General features: G+C 35.9%; 1 protein-coding gene and 1 long non-coding RNA gene across 9 annotated transcripts in view; one reads left to right on the top strand and one right to left on the bottom strand.

The window, feature by feature from the left end:
* The window catches only part of LOC106867786 (axin-1), a 214,702-nt gene that overhangs the window by 130,431 nt on the left and 64,158 nt on the right, over positions 1-20,113 (bottom strand). The window contains exon 1 of one of the 7 annotated variants that reach the window (XM_089346995.1): positions 14,879-15,183. The exons of 4 other annotated variants lie outside the window; for them this stretch is intronic. The gene's annotated coding sequence lies outside the window, so the exon portion shown is untranslated. Of the gene's footprint in view, positions 1-11,435; positions 11,757-14,878; positions 15,184-20,113 lie in introns of those variants that run through there. 2 more of the 7 variants (XM_089346997.1, XM_089346989.1) reach the window with 2 other exon arrangements.
* LOC106867787 (uncharacterized) lies at positions 12,382-18,734 on the top strand. Of its 2 annotated transcripts, XR_016240639.1 has the most exons (4): positions 12,382-12,547; positions 15,295-15,552; positions 16,014-16,083; positions 18,522-18,734. It is a non-coding gene; the product is annotated as an uncharacterized LOC106867787 (long non-coding RNA). The 2 variants fall into 2 exon arrangements; XR_001409186.3 differs by lacking the exon at positions 12,382-12,547 and having other exon boundaries at positions 15,229-15,552.

Genomic DNA, 20,113 nt, shown 5'->3' with positions numbered 1-20,113 from the left:
TGGCTGTATAATTATGTGGCCAACAGAGAGCAAACAAGCTGGTAGGAATATATTATATAGCTGACAGAAAGTGATCTAGCTGATATAGTCTTATATTATACAGACAGTAAGTAAATCAATATACACATATTATATAGCTGATAAAAACCCAATCATAAAATACTGACAGCCAACAATCAAGTCTGTACTTGCATATTATACAACCAGTAGAAGACAGCAACTGAGCTAGTAGCTGGTTATATCACAGCTAGTTTACAGCCTGTACATGCTACACTACCACGGTCAACAGACAGCAACTGTAGTAGTAGTTACTTCACAGCTGGTAGACAGCGACCGACCGAGCTGGCAGTTGCTGCACGGCCGACCGAGCCGACAGTTGCTGCACGGTCGACAGACAGCGACCGACTGAGCTGGTAGTTGCTGCATGGTCGACAGACAGCGACCGACCGAGCCTGCAATTGCTGCACGGCCAACAGAAGCGACCGACCGAGCCTGCAATTGCTGCACGGCCAACAGAAGCGACCGACCGAATCGGCAGTTGCTGCACGGCAGACAGACAGCGACCGACCGAGCCGGCAGTTGCTGCACGGCCGACAGACAGCGACCGACCGAGCCGGCAGTTGCTGCACGGCCGACAGACAGCGACCGACCGAGGCGGCAGTTGTTGCACAGCCGACAGTTGCTACACGACTGGCATTTGCTGCACAGCCGACAGACAGCGACCAAGCTGACTTTACTCAGCCAGCAAGTGTTTATCACAGGGTGGTAGCTATCTACTATGCAGTCAGCATCAAGCAAGTTGGGATGTGTATATTGCACAGCCAGTAAAAAAACCAGTAATAATATGTAACACAGTTAGCAATTGAACCAGTATTTGTATATTACAGCTGGCAAAAGCAGCAATCGAGCCGGCAGCTGTATATTACAGCTGGCAAAAGCAGCAATCGAACCGGCAGCTGTATATTGCAGCCGGCAAAAGCAGCAATCGAGCCGGTAGCTGTATATTACAGCCGGCAAAAGCAGCAATCGAGCCTGTAGCTGTATATTACAGCCGGCAAAAGCAGCAATCGAGCCTGTAGCTGTATATTACAGCTGGCAAAAGCAGCAATCGAGCCGGTAGCTGTATATTACAGCCGGCAGCTGTATATTGCAGCCGGCAAAAGCAGCAATCGAGCCGGTAGCTGTATATTACAGCCGGAAAAAGCAGCAATCGAGCCGGAAGCTGTATATTACAGCCGGCAAAAGCAGCAATCGAGCCGGTAGCTGTATATTACAGCCGGCAAAAGCAGCAATCGAGCCGGTAGCTGTATATTACAGCCGGCAAAAGCAGCAATCGAGCCGGTAGCTGTATATTACAGCCGGCAAAAGCAGCAATCGAGCCAGTAGCTGTATATTACAGCTGGCAAAAGCAGCAATCGAGCCGGTAGCTGTATATTCTGGCCAGCAAACAACAATCAAGTTGGTAGCTGTATAATACAGCCAGCAAACAGCAGTTTAGCTGGAGGCTATATGTTACAGACAGCACGCAACAATCAAGCTGGTAGCTGTCTATTACAGGCAGAAAACAACAATCAAGGTAGTAGTTGTATATAATGCAGCCAGTAGCTATATATCACATAACCTGTAGAAAACAAGCCAATGGTAGTCTCATTCCTGGCTGGTGGTGAATAATTTAGGGGATGCTACATGTTGCATAAATTTTAATCATAACCTAACAGAACGCAAAGAGTGGAGTAAGTAAGCTTTTAGAAGATCGACTCACCTGCTTGTCTTTTAAACAAGTGTTGGTGAGTGAAGAACCATATTCTGCAACCTCATCAATGTTACAAACAAAACCTTAATTTCTAAAGCAAACTAATTAATAAATCGATCTATTTCAATTACTCGTTAATTTGCTAGAAATAAAGTTTATGAAGCAAGACCAAAGAGTATACACGGATCTGTTTTACATTACACTGCACACGTTTTACTTATGAACACGCGCATATTGGCCCAAGAGAATTTGCTTTTCATCACAAGTCATGAATTTCATGGAACACTGCATTTTCAATGATATATATTAACAATATACATAAATTATTTATAATCATGTATATGCATGTATGTACATATTGTAACTCAGTTCAATATTCAACAGCTTATGTTTATAGCTACATAGGTGTAGGCATTGCTGTGTGGTTAAGAGACTAACTTTGCAACTACGTCGCTTCGGGCTCAGTTCCACTACGTTGCACCTCCAGCAAGTGTCTTCTACTGTAGCTCCTAGGTCAACCATTGCCCAGCAAGTGAATTTCATACATGAAAGTGGTGTGAAATCCCATTATGTGTGTGCATGTATCTGTTTGTCCCCCTACCACAACCTCTACTTGTTTGTTTATGTCCTTATAACTTAGTAGTTCAGTAAAAGTAACCAATACAATACACACAAGACTTGGAGAGAGAGAGGAAAAAAAATCACCGGGGGTCAATTTGATCAATTAAACGCTTCAAAGTCCAACAACTGAAACGAGTAAATAAAGATAAAAGGTAGGCCGCAGACATGGGTGTCTGGTTACGAAGTTTGCTTTGGAACTATGTGTTTTTGGGTTTGCTCCTACTGCTGCGTGGTACCCTGGGTAAGGGCTGTGCTCTGTTGTAAACTCTGACCACTTATCTTGTGAGTGAGATTTGTCAGACAGAAAGTTCATGACACCCATAGGCTTGTGCGTGCGAATGTTTATATTCTGTGCTGAACTGAGTTACAAACAGTGTTTGTTGATAATTCCTTGTTAAGCAGTCATCCGATAAACCTGCACTTTCGAAAATGAGTGGAATGAAAACTTCGACTTGAAAAACAAGGGTAGCCTGCTCTAAAACATTGCTTCAGTAATACATTTTCACTTAACCCACCATGGTTAAATGGAAATAGACACCTAATGAGCAGATAAACGAACATACAGTTACCATTAAATACGCACTAGTTATAATGACTAATCAATCAAATACTGCCCAAACAAAATAGATTTTTTAAAAAATCACAAATAAGAAAGAAGACCATGAAAGAAAATATAGTCACTAAATATTGGGCCAAATTCTTATCTGCTCAAATCAAAACAGCCTTAACATCTTTCAGTAAAGTCAATCGATTTAGTAAGCGGGGCCTCGCATCAAAGAGGGGAACTGGTACACTGTAAAACCACCGAGACGAAGGCCCTGAAAATGGTGTGTACTCTTTATGTCCCCTGAAATCTACTGCTGTTCGGAGTTTTTGACTGGCAGCACTTGTGCAAGCAAGCTGTTTACAAATCTCCAGCATAGGCAAGTTTTCATTCATAGTTGGCTTTACGGGTTAGAACATAGAAGGAACAAAAATTCAAAAACTGTAGAACAGACATTGACAGAAAAAAAATAAACATACTTTATGATCCAATGGTTTGGGTCCGTAACGTAACAACTGAAACATAATAAATTTCATTTTGATGTGATGAGCATGTGTGTGCAGACATCCGTGTACATTCAAAACCCTTGTAATTGATTCACATCACCAAGATTTTCCATAGTCTGATGAAGCAGAGACCTATCTCGGATCAAAGGTGTTCCGGTTAAGATCATCTTAACAATTTTTCTAAGTCAGAGAGACTAGATTGTCCAACATATTCTTTCTTCAAAACAGCAGGGTTGAATGGCAATGGTCATGTAGTGGGCTTCTCTGTTAGTTCATACATGATGTTTATTACAGATCCAAACATGGTAGAAAAAGACAATATTGCAAAGACAGGTGCCTAAAGCCATGCGACAAAGATATCTTGCTGTGTGATGTCTTTGACATTAAATGAAATAAAGTAGAAAGGGTGACTTGGTACAGCTTGAGAGAGGTATTTAGAGTGCAAACTAGCAGGGAAGTTTACAAGTTGAAATGCAACAGAATGTATGAGCATGGTAAAAAACACTAAGTCACTGGATATGAAGAAACAGCCTTAAAATAAGATTATGAAAGAAACTGCAATTATTTAAACAAGATGAACAGGAATGATAAAGGATTCCGAAACCACAAAGAATATGGAACAAAGTAGATTTGCTTTACAGGCTGAATTATTTAGCCTTAATTTCCGTTACGCTGTTTCAATTCTTATACCTGCAACAGCTATTTCTCTCCCTTTCTCACATCACATATGTACTCACACACACATACACACAGAGGTTGTGTTTGAAGTGATCACTCAAATCGGCTAGCGAATACGTTTACAGTTCCGTAAATCTATCACGATCAATACAATGCATATTAACAAAAACACGATTGGTGCATAAAGATACTTGACAGTGCAGTATTTGACAATATCTATAACTACACTCTGGTCAGTAAAGACCTACAGATTGGGGAACAAACCAACTGAAACATTTCATAATAAACAATTACAGCTAACTTTAAAAAAAAATGGTTGTGTGGACTGCAGGTTGTCATGGCAGTAGTGATGCACCACTTTGCATCAGTTTATTACGGAGTAAATTCATTGATCAAATGGTGTGAAACTTTGATTGCGTAACATCCACAACTATCAAACTGAACTGCAGGAAAACTTCTGGCTATTTTAGCATCAAAGCGGTGAGTGGGGAATGCAGAATTTAGGACATAGGGAAATATATATATTACATACACACACACACACATGTATATATATATATATATATATATATACACACACATACATATATACATAGCTAAGCCTAATTTGGTGAGAGAGTAAAGGTTTTTGTGAAATCCAAATGATACAGATCAGATTTAACTTTCTAATTTCTTACCGAAGAATTCAGATTATATATATATATATACATCCTGTGATTAATGTACCAACCAATCAATCGCTCAATGACCTCAGATTTATAGTTTGTATGGATCACCTGGTGTATGTAGCCTATATGGATTACTATCCTCTTTGCTGGACATTCCATTCCATTACTCAGGTGTTATCACAGATATTGGAGCACTGACTCAAGTATTTGCCTGGATTTCTTCAAACTCATTTTCGTTCATTATATATATATATATATATATATATATATATATATATATATATATATTGATGGGTAGCCTTCAGCCTTTTCTCTCCATAGGGGTTTTTAACCCAGAAATTTAAACATTTATAGTTTTATCTGCTCCAAGTTACACTTTAAAAAATAAAAGTATGCATACACACACACACACGATTTATTAGACATACAATGCAAAATGTTTAAACAGTGCAATGATTGGTGTAGGTGTAAAAAATTGAAAGAGTTGATTACAACCTGTCCTGGAATAAAGTAATTCACAAGATGTAAATGATAGATAGGTACTAGATACAGGCAGCGATGAAAAGAAGTGTACTGCTGATGAATTTGACATTTAGATCAAGGATGAAGCTTGTAACAATTTCTCTTGCCAAAAGCTGCCATATCAACAGAAGGAAGAATCTCAATAACAATGCAGGTACAAAAACAACAACAAAGAAGTGAATAATAAAGGGTATATATACAAGATGGGAAAAGGAAACGAATGTGAATTGTTTGCAAAGAGGCCAAATGATATCGATACAGCTACAAGAAGAGTAATTCTTTCTGCTATATGAAATAAGTAGTAATAATGATCATTTTGCTCGAAACTAACGGCTTTGAGGTAAAATAGTTATTTATCATGAAGGAAGCGTTAGTATAATAACAGTGGGCGCGAGTAACCAGCTAGTTTAAGACTATTTGGGGAGGGATTTTGCAAGGTTTAATGGATTAAATAAAATCAGGATACATAAAAATTTTCAGTGTTTGAAAATAATAGTATAATAAAAGCAGTAATTTATTAATGAGCTAGTGATTGTATTTCAATCAAGTAAGTTTAAAATGTGGCATCGGTGTTGCTACGAATAATATTTGGAATATCCTGTGTGAATGCGAATGGATGCGTGTATAGTATTTAATAATAATGATTTATTTGCCTAGGGGGCATCAGATGAGGAGGACATTACAAAGACAGTTTACAATTTGTGCGGGGATTTACATAAATGAGGGGGGGGTAAAGGAAAAAGACGGTGAGATGAGATAAAAGTATACATAATATAAAGAACAGAAAAAAAGCATATTTCACTTGAATACAGAATAAATAATGCAACAATGGGAGAAAATATTCGTTTTTGATTTGGCCGGCTTTCGATCGGTTGTTTATCAACCAACAGGAATACTGAGGGTGGGGATTTGCAGAAAATCGAGGCACGAAAGCATCGGTGAAGGAACTCGACTTAACACCGATATAGGACAGATGCGTAAGCATGTATGTACGAGTGCCTGAGTGAGCGTGTTTGACCACCTTAGTAAACGTGTTGGGACAGTAAGGCCTTCTGAGCCGAGAAGAAGCGCCGAAACGTATACTGAAGGAGGAAAGAGAGAGAGGTGGGGGGGGGGGGGGTAAAATACCTGAAGCGTGGTGAAATAAGATGAGAAAGATGGGAGAAACGAGGAAAAGGGAAGAAGCAAAGTATTGACAAAGAATTGGAGGAGAAAAGCGGTCATAAAAAAAAATAAAAGCTGGCCCCTGCAGTCTATGGCAAAAATGGGTCTCGTTGCTTCCATGATGGGGAGAAATAATGGCTTACAGTGAGTCAAGTATTTTTTGTGTTTAATGTGGTGGTGGTGGTGGTGGGGGAAGAGAAGGAATGATTCTTATCAGTCGGAAGGGGGATAGAGGAGGAATTAATTTAAACAACAACCGGTCATTTATTATCTTAAGTCTGCTGTCCAGGGATAAAATCTCTCTCCACGAACAGAACTGAAACAACACAAGATATTAATGAGAGATGGTGGCAGATAAGCAAAGAGTCTTAAAAAGAAACAATTTAAATATCAAAGCAACAAAAGAAGTCCAAATAGATAAAGATACCTCATAATATATATAAACACGCACACATAGGTATATATATATCTTTAAGAAAATTAAATACGTATACGACGCTCTAATATATATATATATATATATATATACACATATACATACATACACACACACCTACGTCTACTGAAAGGTTAAACACTGATGCATACAAATATAGAAGTTTGTGTCATGATCATTAAAAATAGGTATTTATTAATGGAGACAGAAAAGTTAATGGTTTAGAGAGAGACGTGAGTTTGTTATAATTTAAATCCTAACGTCTCCGGATTGGATTTACTCCGCCCAAATGACTTAATTAAGTCGAAATAGCCTCACTAAGGAATAAATAAAAGTAAAAAATAAAAAAAAGGAAAACATTAACTAAATAACCACAAAAGCAGAAATCGAAAATTACTGGAGATGATTAAGACAGCAAACAAGTAATCATAAGAATAATAAAAAAATATTTTAGAAGAAACATTTAATGAATTAGAACCATTCAATGAAAGCAAGCATATATCTTCCATCTTCGTTTTTCTGAAATAAATAATCATCACTTAAAAAGGGCGTAAATGAGGTGGGGGAGGGCAGAAAATATTTTGGGGTTAAAAAATAAAACCACAACAACCGCAAGAGACAAAAACAGAAGGAAAAGAAGAAGAAGGGAAAAAACAAACAAGCAACTGCACTGAGTTTAAGTAGCCAATTTGATGGGTAGTAAGCGATGTTTGCTTGCTTGCTTGTTGTTTAGTTAGCTACCTAACTCCTATATATATATATATATATATATATATATATATATATATATATATATTGTGAAGTATATTTGCCTCCTAAATGTGGCGGTCCCAGAGATTTAATATTGGTGTATATTTTGTGTGTGTGTGTATATATATATATATATATATATATTGTGCTTGACGTGGGATTCTAAGCTTTCTTGGTTATTTTCCCCCAGCTCTGGAGGAGTAAAAGAGAAAAAGGACAGAGAGATATAGAGAAGGGGCTGCATCATTCGGCCACCATCACACCAGTGACTGGGACGTCACGATGTCTCGACAACTGTTAGGAAAGAGAGAGAAAAAAAAAAAAAAAAAAGGTGATTTCTTTTATCTAGTAATTTTAGTCACGTAACCACAGCACTGCAAGCACTGGGCTGTTTCTTCTGGAATCATTTTTCGATATTACAAACAAGGACTAAAATACATAAAAAAATTTTTTTTTTTTTTTAAAGTATGAATTCTTCTCCCCACAAAAGAGATTTATTTATTTAGATGTAAAGTCACCGTTTAAATTAATGTGGTGGTTGTGTGTGTTTCTTAATAGGATGTGTGAGGGAGGGGACCGAACCGAAACGCATCGATAATTTGCAGCTCGTCCCAAGGGGTAAGTTATCGACTCCATTTATTTTAAATACAATGACAGATGGCAAAGTAACACCGAAAACAACAGCCCCACGAGTGGTGAGGGGAGCGTCAATAAAAGTGTAATAACAAGCAACCTTGAATAAATTAGCTAGGGAGAGAGAGAGAAAAGAAGGGGGGTATCCAAATACAAATAGGGAACAGCATAAAAAAAAAAAAAAAAGGTATAAAGCATTTAAAAATCTTTAAAATAATCACTCTGTTATTATTATTACTATATCTAAATTTTGTTTCCAAATCTTTTATCCTCCCCTTCATTCATTAAAAATAACCAAATTAACAAACAAACAAGTAACTGTCACAAACTGAGGGCTCACTCTGTATAATGAGGAACGTTTGGAATTGGCCCCGCATTTTGTGACCGAAGTGTGTTCAACGACTGTTTCGTACACGCTCGGAGAAGGCTAGCTTATATATTTATATATGTGTGTGTGTGTGTATCTAGCATTATTTATTTGCCATCGGTCAGTAGTTGCCTAGAAGAAGAAGAAAAAGGATAAGTTCAGATAACGACATGCAAATAAATCCAAACGACACTAATGACCAGGCCATACATTAATTGTTAATAATAATAATAATTAACACAACTCTACGTTTAACAAATAAGGAAAATCAACTGTACCATGATATAGTATAGACAAGAGTGAATACACATTAGAAGCAGTTTTCCGATAGTCTACCATATATATTTATTTATATATATTATATATATATATATATATATATACAACATGTGCATTGGACTTCAGAAATGCATTCATTAAGCAAAGAGTGATGGGGAAGGGAAAAACCAGAGGGTAACGGTGTTAAGGGACCCCATAGGAAAATAAGAAGGAACAGCGGGAGGGGTGCGCTGTCGCACAAGCAAACACCGCAAGGAAGGCTAAATTATCTTCTTCTAGTCGAGGTTCAAGAAACTGGAACTACATTTCCAAGCATTCTCTGGGAACTGATAAAATAAACAATTTGTATCTGCAACGTTATATATATATATATATATATATAATTACAAACGTGTGTGAGAGGGGGGGGGAAGAGAAGAGAGTCCGCATTGTCAAACGGTTCGTAATGATCCTGTAAGGTCAAAAAGAAGAAGAAAAAAACAAGAAATCAGTGCAAGATGAAAGAAATAGCAAAAAATAACACTGTTAGAAGTAAATTGGAAATTCCTGACGCTTTTTGGTTCAAGGATCAAATCATACATACATACATGCTGCATGAGTGGAAACAGATGAATCATACTATATATATACACACACAATGTTTAGTTAAGGCGAAGATGTACTTATGTATGGTCCATGTGTATTTACGATAGAATAAAGGTGTTGGAAAGAGAGTGGGGAGAGAGAGAGAGAAAGATTGAGAGGTATCAGAGACTAGGGATTCCATTAATGCCAAGACAACCAGTGCCCTGTTAGTAGGTCTATCTTATAAGAGTTCAATAATAATAAAGACAGAGTAAGCAGAAACAAATATGAAGAACCTTAATATTAGATCTTCCAGTCATTTGGAGGATGGAGTGGGTAAAAATAAGTAAATAAATAAACTCAATCAGAACTTTTAACGAACTCCTAACGACAAGAACCATGAGTTTTAATGCTACAATATTATATTTAGATTCTGCTCTAATATTATAATAATATTTAATAACTATTAATTGATGACAAATTATTTAGTGACAAAAGGGACTAACACAGGTAGTTGTGTGTGTGTGTGTATATATATATATACATATATATATATATAAAAGCACGTATGGGAAAAGAGAGAGAGAGGAAAACGATTGCTTTTCGGTTATATGGAAACATAACGTCGCTTAAAATTTCGACCCGGGCTTTCCCTGGTGATTTGTTTCCTCCCTTCCTAAACCTAACTCCCACCTAGAATTGGCATTAAATAACTACACACTACATATACAAACACCATCGACCAACTTCACAGTTGTTAGTCACTTGCTTTTTTTAAAGTTAGTCCTACTAGCTGCTTAAATATAAAAACAGACACGTACGCCTTGTGTACGTATATATACATATATACATATGAGTGCGTGCGCTAAAGAAGTCGGTATTGAAATATTAATTCAGACACGAAAAAAAAAAAATGCTTCAGCTATTTAGAAATGTCAAAACGAATGATAATTTAATAATTTAGAATGGGGAAATCTGTTGCCGATACAATGTTCGGGGGTTAAATGAAACCAAGCATCAACATGACTTACCAATTCCTATACAGAAATAAATGATTTTTATATTTCATATACATACATGCACACACACATAAAGTAAATATATATATATATATATATATTTATAATATTTTTCATACAGGAAGATTGAAGGGGAAATCGGTGCATAACCTATCATATATGCGTATGTGTATACATATATATGCATATGTTTGAGGTTTTCACATACACACATGTGTAACTGCAGTATGATTTATAAACATGTGTGCAACGACGTTTTTGTACACACGTTCTTGCACATACCTTCATATACTACACGTGTATGCCATGTATACATGCACATATATACACGAGATTTTTGAATGGGAGAGTAAATGTGTATGCAGATGTTCCTTTGTAAAGGCGCAACCTGAAAAAGTACAGATAGATAGAATCTTATACATATCTGTATAGATAGAATCTTATATGAATATATATATATATATATATATATATATATATATATATAGAGAGAGAGAGAGAGAGAGAGAGAGAGAGAGAGGATCTTATATATATATAGATAGATAGATAGGGTCTTATATATATATATATTTATATAGATACAGCCACCGACCCACTGGTGATTGTGTTTGTCCCTTTTCTGCTTCGATACCAAAACGTTTGTTCCCCATCGAAAATTCTTTTCTTGTTCAATTTTTTTTAAATATTTTTTTATACATAGAGTCACTTCGAAAACATAATTTAAATATAAGAATATTTAGAAAAAAAAAACATCATTATATAAGAACGAGGTGTTTTGAGACACGGAAAAGAGAGTGAAAGAAAGAGGAAAAGAGGGAGAAATAAAAGTAAAATAAAATAAACAAAACATATATTCAAACAGAACACACACATATATATATATAGATAGATATATATATCTCAATACAACTAATTAATAACATATAAATACATTAAAGGGAAGAGAGATTCGCCATAGATCCTTATTTTTCTCTCATGTTGGTTTTTAAGGAATTTTTGTGGGTTTTTTGTGGAGGGGGAGCTTTTTTTTTGTGTGTTTTCTCTCTCTCTAGCAACTTACATTTGAAACGGTGAATTTTGATAATCCAAGGCATTTTTGTTCGGCTATGTCACGGTAATAGCAACAACGACAACAGTAATAATAACAACAGCAACAGTAGCAGCAAGAATAAGGGAGACATTGATGCGATGATGTGCATGACATGGGGACTAACCACACGAGGCCGCCATAACTTTATGCAAATTTCAACGGAAGAAGGCGAAGGAGGAGGACAAGGAGGAGGAGCGAAGAGTGGGCAGAGACGAAGGAAGAGTGAAGAATAATAAACGATATAAACACGAAAGGAAGGGGAGAGAGACTAAAAGACTAATAGAGAGAGGGGGAACCGCTTGCGTGAACATATGTATGTGTTCGTGTGTCTATGTATACAGATATATATATATATATATATATATATATATATAGATATATATATGTGCGTGTATGTATATATGCATGTTTATCTATGTATGGTTGCGTATCTATGTATACGTGTGTGCTCATATATATATATACACGTATCTATGTATGTGTGCGTTCATCAGCGCGCGCACACGCGGCTCTCTTCATCAGTTGAGTAGTGGAGTGGACCGGCAGCCCCAACTGCGCTAATACCACTGCTATCATACTGATATTATTATAGTATATTATATACTTACTATACGGGGGTAACTGTTGTTGATATACGCATACAACACACTAATACTCATAATTATTATATCGATAATATATACAGAAGCAAATTTCCTTATTCTTTCAATGAGATAATAAACAGAAATTCTTAAACGAAACAAAAAAATAAATAAATAAAACAAATCCAACAAATTACAGTAGTAGCAGTAGTTTTTTTTTTCGGGAGTAGTATCCTGCGAGGTATGTGTGTGTCTATATATGTGTGTGCGTGATCACATTGAAATATATACTAAGTGTACGGCAGTAAAAATGTATTTCTCTTTTTAATGAAGTATGAGCGGTTGTCGGATAGTCTGGGTGCTTGCTTCTGTGTAAGTATGTCTATAAAGGATGCTGCTTTTAGCGGTTTCGATTTCAGCTTGAAACTGTCTCACTTCACATACGTTGTTAATGATTGCTACTGCTGTATATATATATATATATATATATATATATATATATATATATATATATATATATATATATATATATATATATATATAAGTATGTATACCACCAACAACACCCATACAATTTCTGCTTTCCTCAAAATATAAGGCAATGCGCTCCGTTGCAAACTCCATTATGAGGCAAGAAGAGAGCTACCAATGTGCAGATACGGTTTCAATCCCTGCTTTAAAGCAATTTGATTTACAACATTGCTCGACGCTCCTAGGGAAACATGAACGTCACACAATCTAATTCAGAAAACACTTACTGTCCTTCCAGTTCGTGGCCTTGGGGTTAGAGTTTTTTGTGTTTTTTTTTTACAAAACGTCGTTATACGTAAATAAGTTTTAAGTGGGCCGTGTATGCAATCCGGTTACTATCATATATGAATTAGACCGCTAAAGCAGTTCGGAAAAAGCAAAGAAAAAAAAAAAAACATGCACATCACAACATCTCATATTCACTTCGCTATAACTCTGAATTCCTGTGTATAACCAAAATAGATCTCAATATAATTTCAGACGAAAAGAAAATTAATCTCCAGGGACCGAGTTGACGATCTAGTTTCGATTCTCGGAAGAAACCACTTCACATTATTGCGACACTAACACAACAATAATGTCGCAACGTCACCTCCCTGATCAAACATAGTATTAAAAATATACAAGTATTTCTGCACGTGTGCTGTTGCACAATTCTTAACAACAGCATGCACGATAGTGCAAGTGAAACAGTCGGCTTCTGTTACACACGACAAAAATTGGCCTAAATATTGAATTCATACTACACATTTATGTACACATACACAAACATATAAACACACATTACATATATTATGTGTGTGAATATGAATATATGTATGTGTGTGTATATATATATATATATATATATATATATAAATATTATTATCATTATTACAACAAAATTTTATACCTTGGACATAGAGTTACCCAATATATATATAGCGGGAGGGGGAGAGAGAGAGGTTTTGTAGAAACTAGCGCTAATAAGTTTGATATGTAGCATGCACGAAACAACTGGCTCGAGTCACTTTTGTAACTTCCTACAGATTAATAAATAAAAAAAGGTATCAAATGCATTACATACATGTATGTGTTATATATATATATATATATATATATAGTGTACACACACATTCACGAGTATGTCTGATGTATACACGTTAAACTGCATTGTACCACCAGGGGAATGAGTTGCTCAAAAAGATAAACAGTAGTAGTAGTTGTAGTAATCATTCAGTCAACGAATCCCCCTATTCCTAAAGGATGTCGTTGAACGAACAACAGATCCCTAAGTGTACGGTGGTGGAGGGGAACGAGATCGGTGGCGATGGACAATGGCCCAGTCCATCTAGTATCAAGACTACTACAACGAGAAGGGACAATTCGTTGCTTATAGCAGTGAGATCTATATATATAATTGACCAGCGACGATGTGCTCAAAGCTTCCATGGCTACAGTTAATTTGGAGATGGTTGATTCCAATTAGCTGTTGTGCTCTGGGTACACGAAGACGATATTTTCAATCAATACCTAGTAACCCAAATGGGTTATGGGGACTCCCCATCTGTATGTGTGTGTTTGCCTAAAACCCCAATCAGTTTCAAAGGATCAGAGCTTGATTCTGGTTACTTGACATTTAGCTTTGACATATTTTCATCACAGCCTGTGTACAGCGAACTAAATCAAGAAGATATAGAAGTATATATATAACACAGTACAAGGAAATACCCGTTCTCAATGTTAGTAGGTGTAAATCTCGTAATTCTGTCCGCTCCTACACATATACAGAGAAGACAGGCCGGCCGAAAGAGCAATGGCTATTTCATTAAAAGTTTTAGTATAAATTTTGTGGTCGTTTGTGCTTCATTAAACGCAACAAAATAACTCAGCACTGCTTCGGAGGATCATATTGAGCCAAATTTTCTTACAGAACCCAATATCAGTGCTTTAGGCACAAAACCTCGTAGGAAACAAGAGTATATGGCATGAAAATGGTTACAACTGCGAATCGAAATAGTTGTTACCACCAGCAGACATTCTTAAGATTCTAGCAAAGATTATACATATATAAAAAAAAGAGAGAGAACTTTTGGTGAGACAACAGTGCATGCATACAAGAAATAAATAGGCCATGGGAACGTACGATATATATATATACAGATAGATAGATAACTGTAGACATAAATATACCCTCGTGTATAAAGTTTTTTCGTAAGGTCGTACTAATCCAGAACTTCATGTAGCATATTCAGTTTTAGATTCTTCCGCTTCTCATGGAGCATCGGGTGACGCGAGATATCTTCTACCTAGCAAGGTTGCAAACCCTCGCTATGAATTCCCACCCTGCCTGTCAATAGAAGGTATTTTTAATATTCCACTCCTACACACAGTTTAGATAGAGATGGTGAAACCACTCGTTAATAAGTATCAGTAAATACTGCACACTGCGGAGTTCAAAGAAGAGCGCCGTTCTATCGATCCAGAATCCAACCAACATCGATAAACGATTACTTAGGTCAATTCAAAATTCAATCAACTATATATCTATCTATCTCTCTCTTTATCTATCTATCTATATATATAAACCCACGCCTTCTTTCTGGTAGTGCCCCAGTTTGGCCGCAGCCCAATAACTGAAACGAATAGCAAGATGTTGCTTTCTGTAACGTGGAAATAAATAAACGTTAAATTTTGGGATCAAGGACGAAAAATCCAGGATCATGTTAAAAGAAGACGAAACGAAATGTGTTGGACAAAGATGATTAATGCAGCGGAGAGTGACTCAAAGTGCTTATAGATCAGATTTGCATCGAACGGAACTTATTTTCAACCAAAAGATAAAGAGCAAATCACTTGAAAATAAGGTATTGGAAATTTTTTTTTATAAAACCAGCTTAATTACTGATGATATTAACATACAAGGTGTTCAACTTATAACATTATATACATGTAATATCTCCCTCATGCAGTTATATATATATATCAAGATTAAAGTATAGTCACTATCTTCAGTAGGATATACCCGCGTAGACAAGCCCAAGGTTTTAACGTCGATATGTAGAGCATTTGGAAAGGCATGAACGCCTCAAAATCATCAGAAGTTTTCCGTTAACTAGCATTTTAACTGTGGGTGGATGCATATACCTAAAATGGACAAATAACGTAATCGAGAAATTTCTTTTATTGCTAATTAAGATTATAAAAATAATACACAACTGCTTTCAAAATATTTTGATGCAATAATGGAGCAATAAGATTAATTTAGCTGGCTGTTCATCATATAAATTTGTTCGCTGACATCATTTCCTTTTTTTTTTTCTTTCAGTTTAAAATGCATTGACAAAGCATTCTCCCTCCTGTTAAAATCAAGGGACTTCACGGACACAACAGATATTGTGAGTTGATATATTTATTTAATATCTTGCTACAAATATCCATATATTTTATATTATACATTAGCTGATGCTTTAACTGTGAAGCAAGTCTAGAGGCTGGGGGTCTATTTTACACAACAAACATACACCCGAATCGACTTTGCTCTGTAACAGGGTGCGTCTATGTGTGTAATTATTCAGATGGCGGGACAATTGTTAAAACGCCCGGCCTGTGTAACTTTAAACTGACTTTATCAGAATCCTTAGTCGACGTACAACAGCCTTCATTTTTTATTTACGGCTAACGAAAATGGATGCACCGTTTAATAATATCTGGAGGTAAGTAGTATAATGCGATATGAGTGGGAGGGTGAAAAAGATGACAACTGAAACGTCTACCTTAGGTTAGAGATGTCAACGAACGGCGAGAGGGGGGGGATGCGGTGAAGCTATCCACTCGGTCGCTTCCGGCTATGAAGGCGCACCGCGCACTTCCTTACATAGGTATGACATTTCGGAAAATATAAATAGTATACTGTGGCATTCATTCTTTCCCTTAAGGTGTTCGAGATGGAAGCAATTCTAATAGAAAATCAAAACAAGAGCTTGTAGCTTAACAAACACGCACGCATTCCTTCTCACTAAAGTATTATTAGGATCCCTTATACATATATATATATATATCCATACATACAGATTTGTTACAGATGTATTAAGGGGTCTCTTTGTCCCCACCACTCATACATCACGCAGATTTCTGACAAAGGTATCGGTGTATATTTCTCTTCCTCACACACACACACACACACATTAACTTTGGTTATAGACTGCGGGAATTGAAAACTATGTCAGCGAACGAAATAATTATATGTACCAGAGCAGACCAAGAAACCTAATGTAACTTTGTATTACTAATTACTAATTAGATCTTAGAAGAAACTGCCGTTCAAAACATTCTTGCAACAAGTTAGATACCCCTGTCCATATAGAGTGGCTAAAATTAAAACTTAACAGGTTTTAATTTTTAGCAGAAAATAGGAGTTTAGCTTGTCATTCCATTAAAAAAATGGAATGAAGGAAAAAAAAAAAAAGACTATTTCTAATTAAAATAAATACACATCCCGGTGTTCAAAGTATACCATATATATATATAAATTTATCTCTCTGGTGGTATATCTTAGCTTCTGTGTTCACCCACACACATTTTTTTTAACCATAGGTGACTATAAGTGGTTGCTTATTGCTAAACGTAGTCGGCAAATGAGACAAAATGAGTGCCAAATCAGACGTTTCCGATCTGCTCTGTTAAAACATCTTTTTAGTGGTTGTTTTTTTTCTTTTTTTTTTTAACAAAAAAACAAAATCTCCCTAATCTGCAAACGGTATAAGCTCATGCTATCCATCCATCCACCCATACAGTACCCACCCCATCTATCACGATCTCCTACATCTCTTTTCTATATAGCTGCTCTGTTGTCCCACTTGAAAGTCAATGGGCACTTTTCTTTCTTTTTTTTTTTAATTTACTTTTTCTTTATTTATTCTCTGTTCTCAGTTTCCTTATCGAGCCTTCCGACCCCCCCCCCCCACTATATATTTATTTATCTGCCTGTTTTTATATCTTTTCTTTCCTTCCTTTCTCTTAGGTCTCTGTCAGATATTGTTGACGGACACCTATTCATTACACACCGGTCCGCTATATAATGTGTGTATGTGTATTATATATATATATATATATATATATATATATATATACACACACACACACACACATATACGCACGCGCACAGACGCAGTACGCTACGAACACCATCACCAACAAACTATTATATATATATATATATATATATATATTATCTTGGAGAAAGTAAAAATTATCTTCACACTGGTACTTTGGATGTTAGGTCTTATCTATCTATTATACACGTACATACATACATGTGTGCGCACGCTAATTTTGCTTTTTTATAGTGAAAAGATTAATAGTAACTTCGAAGTTTTGGCTACATAGCCGTCATTAGATTAAATATGGCAGTCTACCAAAAAGTATTCACTGATCCTTCAATTTAATATTCAACTGTTATATATATATATATATATATATATATATATATGTAACTTCACTTCACAAAACTATTACGTTTTTGTGTATAATATTCATAACAGTGTGTTCGGCCATTTTTCTTTTCTTCTTTCCTTAACTTTTAGATAGGAAAATAAAATACGAATAAAATTAATTTAAAAAAGAAAAACGAGCTGAAGTAGAAAAAAAAAATCTTGTTCCAACAGGACACTAACCTAATTCGACTTTTAAGAAAAAATATAGACACATGCAACATTGTAGACAACAAAGAGAGAAGAACGAAAATCATTATTATCAATTTTGTTCTAATACTAGAAGTCCTTTTGCAGCAACTGTGTTTTTTTAATTAATTTTTTGTTTTCTATTTATTTTGCAGCACCAGATAAGCCAAATCCGTAACGTAAGGTTTCGATTCCCAGCTGCTGAAGTCATTTATTTTCACTTCAATCAAGAAGCTTAATAATTTACCCTTGGCCAATCAATGCACGAATGTCATACAGTTCTAGTTCTCTCACTACACAACTACTAAACTTCTGTAATTAATGAAGTAGTGGCTTTTGTATTTAAATAAATCATAATGATAATTGTTTGATTTTTTTTTTTTGTCTTTTTAAGCACCCACACAGAGAGAGAGAGAGATGACTTGATTTCGATTTCCGGTCGAACCATTCCCGATCGCTTACGTGTCTCATAGCCTTGGGACATGAATAAATACTTTCAATAAAACCTTTATTGTGCCTCGGTAAGAATTATTATTATTATTAATTTCTTCCGACCTTTACGTTCAGAGTTCAAATCCCGATGAGGTCAACTTTGCCTTTCACCCTTTCAGGGTCGGTAAAAGTCTTGGGGCCAGTGTAAAGCAACTCCCCCTCCCCCTCAAAATGTCAGGCCTTGTGTCTATGTAATACATAAGAAGGCATTATTACTCAGAATCATTAGTGTGTCAGAAAATATACTTTGCAACATTTTGTTCTGGTTCTTTAGATTCTGAGTTCAAGTCTCGCCGAGGTTAACTTTGCCTTTCAACCCCTCAAAATAAAATAAGTACCAACGAAACACATCTCTACTATAATAAACATCATTGGCATTGTACTCCAAATCGGAAACTATTATATTTAAATTGAGGGCCGCTCAGTGTCTATGAAACAGAACAAGACAATTTTATTCATTTATTTATTTATAATATCCACCCACCCGTCTCTTATGGGTCATACACGACACTCCAAAAAACAAACCACACTACTAACAAAACCCGTGTCTGTTAGTCTGCTTTCTTGTTAATCGAATGGGAAGAGTTGAGCAAATTAGTAACTTTTTTCCGGCTTGAAATGGCGATCTTTTAAAACACTGTTGAAGAGTTTTTTGGTTCAACAAGGTTGTTTGTTGATGGGACACTGACAGCGAACCGAAGTTGATATGCCCCCAACCCTCATTCAAAGGAGCCAGTTATGGGGAGAGAGAGAGAGAAGGAACAGGAGTAACAAAGCGCGCACACAACACATAGGGCGTTTATTTTTTTTTTGTTATTTTTTTTCACTTCCTTAAAATATAGGACAATCTATATAATGTTGTATATATGTATATATAGTTATTTTTTTTATTATTTTACTTTCCTTGAGCATGAAGTTTTATAAATAAACAAACAAAATAAAATAAACAGTTAAAAAGGAAGAAAAGAAAGATCAAAGCAGCTTGCCGCATGCTTTGATCGTATGATTGACTGCGAGTTTTAACTAAGCTAGCTCAGACCACCGTCTAGCTGCAGCACTCGACAGGCATTCAGCTAAATTAAATTACAGCCGAGTAATAATAAAAGCAGTGTTATGCTTTAGTCTCCACAATAGTCTTTTAATGTGGGCGCGCATACACATTAATAAACAGACACTCACACATACACAAATAAATATATACATATATATATACATAGATACACACACACACAAAGAAATATCTATAGCTTTACAC

Source organism: Octopus bimaculoides, chromosome 2 (assembly GCF_046866305.1).
Source record: "Octopus bimaculoides isolate indiv1 chromosome 2, ASM4686630v1, whole genome shotgun sequence".
Taxonomy (NCBI): Eukaryota; Metazoa; Mollusca; class Cephalopoda; order Octopoda; family Octopodidae; genus Octopus; species Octopus bimaculoides.
The sequence above is the reverse complement of the archived record's forward strand: the minus strand, read 5'-3'. Positions and strand labels throughout refer to the sequence as shown.